Raw genomic sequence first — 2,819 nt, 5'->3', positions numbered from 1 at the left:
AGAATTTGGTGGTTCCTTGTACAGCACAAAGCAGACCTGCAGGTCTCTTTGCCAAAAGGTACTGTGAGTGCTGAAAGCTAACACAGGCTCAAGATAAGACAAGTTCACGAAAAAGAAATCCAATGTGAATTACTAAGCAAGCAGAATCTACGTCTGCTTCACTATGTCCCTGAGCTAAACTGTAACCTTAGAAGTACCATATATGCCTTCCTTGTTCTCATTCTTTCCTAGGCACTTCCTCATGCTGCTGTTGGAGAGAAGAACTAGTTGAACCTCTGGTCTGACCCAGTACAGTCATGCCAATATTATGTTCAGTATCTGCTTGCAGGAAAAAATCCTGGTATCAGCATCAGATTGCCTCTGGAGGGATGACTGGATGGAAGGCAGCTTTACAGAAGAGGACCTGGTGGACGACAGGCTGGCCATGAGCCAGTAATACGTCTGACCCTGCTCTAGCTGAACCTGCTTGAGCAGGTTGTTGGACTACATGATTTCCCAAGATCCCTTCCAACCTCAACCATTCTAGGATTCTGCTAGGTGGCTGATACCTCCTAAACTGCATTTACCATAAGACATTCTCCAAAAAATAACCAGGCATTCCTAGGGAAATTTACACTAGTCTCAAAAAACAAGGGTCACAAAACAGCCTACGGTCAATCTGTTGGCCCAGCTTAGGTGAGTAGGCAGCTTGTTTTTCCAACTTCAGTCAGACGGACTGTAAAGCCATTGGTGTGGCTGCCAATCGTATGTTTTGTGGTGCAGATGATAGTCTCTCTAAGAAAAAGCAGAACCCTCATGATTAGCGCAACTGGTGTTACTTGTATATTCCATTTGACTTGATTATAGAACAAATCAAATACATTTTCACTGGATTATGTTTTCCATCCATTTATGTCATCACAACAGAACATAGGAATACATTATGAAGACTGCTTTCCATTTTAACCTTCACAAAAACTCACCAAAATCCCTCAATATATATTTCACTTTGTTTTGCTATCAAGCATAGGGATGAAGCCCTGCAGACAGCCACATGGCACTTTGATAAGAACCTTATCATCCTTGCCCCAGCCTTCAAGAGAAGTGAGGAATCATTACAATCTTCCGCTGCAATCAATAAGACTCAAGTATGAGTCAAGCGATTTTTTTTAGTTTGCTTTGACAATTTCTTTTGTTGTTTTCATCAAATCTGGCACAGTGATGAAGATGAGGGTGCCCATTTCCTTTCCATTTAAATACACAATTGCATTTCTTCTTCCCTGAACTAAAACATGCTGAAGATCCCTGTAACTCGACAAAGTGCTATGAGATGCACACTGGGCAGGAGTCTTCTGAATAGTTCAGTATGTTTTTAGTTTATCTTGCAATATTACATACAGAGCTTTAAGACTCACATCCAACATGCTGGCATTGATTTTCTCCTTCTCTGAATTGAAAGGGAGAATGGTGCTGATGCACTGTGGCTGGGAACTAGCAAATTTCAATGTCTTTCTCCAGTGATACACAGGCAGGGGGATTTGTGCATTGCTTTACAAGGAGGTGCCATCTGCCCTCTCTTATGTTATATTTTCTGACTTGGTTGGGCACATGTCAAGTTTTGTTATCACCATCCCAAAGCTGTGTATATTGTGATGTTATATAACCAAATTCGGTACACAGTGAAAGAAGTAAGATGTAGTTACTTGGTTTAGAAATGTGCTGTCAGAGATTAGCATCTGGCATGGCCAACTAGTTACAGTGTAAAACAAGAAGATATGGGCTAAGCTCTTGTTTCTGGACCAGTCAAGATACCGACTCAGTGGAAACTCCATCAGCCTCCTGGGAGGGAGAAGTGCTCTATAATCTTTGCAAGCAGACCCCAGAAGGAGCTTGTGAAAGGAAAGAAGAAGAAAACAACAGGGCTGTTCTACTAAAAGGAGAGAAGACAGAAACAAGAGGCAGAACAAGGAGAAATGTGGAGTAAGTAAGTAGTATTTCCTAAAGAGAGCCATGGCCTTACAGTTGCTAAGGGCCAAGCCAGCAGTTGTTCAACCAAAGGAGTAGCTCCACACCTCACCAAGAGCACTTTGGTACATAAGTATGCTCCCAATAGTTCAAAAAATGGATCTTATGTGTTTTTTCCCAAATGAAAACAGGACTGCCCAACAAATGTGTCAGTAGTACTTGTTTTGCAAAGGCCATTGGTGGATTCTTAATACAGGGCTAAGGATCCTGTGGCATCACTTACAAGCTGCAAGCGCTAGCAAGAAGCAGCACAACTACGAAATATGTGCTATTTTCAATGTGCCAGTGGCTTGCTAACCACATTATTGGACACCAGCTGCCAACAGCCCTCGTGAAGAGGCGGAGTGTGTTACCCACCTCATCAGATGCCCTCAGCACTGCAGTCCTGCTGTACAGTGCTGCTCTTCCATGCAGCAGCATGCTTTATGTAGAAAACACACTGCTTTGACAGCTATTATAAACACCCTGCAGTCACAGTAAAACACAGCCGTTTGCAGCTATGTAGAGAGCGAGCTTGTGTTTATTATGGTGGTGACTCTACTCTGTGTAAAAGTGGAGTTATTGACACCCGATGGACTTATTCATTGCTACATCTGTGCCCTTCATTTAAAGCCAGCAACGCTCTTCAGGTTGGAATTTTCCAAATACACCTCTGCCAGCCCAGTTCTGAGCACTCAGGGGAAGAGCCAGGACTACTTTGCTAATTGATGCTGATACACCAGGGAGAATCAGCACTGTCTGCAGCAGAGTTTTCCCTTAAAGTGGACTAGGTCAGTTGGATGGCAATTGCACTAAGTCAAACAGTAGTCCTCATA

Source organism: Mesitornis unicolor, unplaced genomic scaffold (assembly GCF_000695765.1).
Source record: "Mesitornis unicolor isolate BGI_N332 unplaced genomic scaffold, ASM69576v1 scaffold22615, whole genome shotgun sequence".
NCBI lineage: Eukaryota > Metazoa > Chordata > Aves > Mesitornithiformes > Mesitornithidae > Mesitornis > Mesitornis unicolor.
This window is presented reverse-complemented; position numbering follows the sequence as displayed.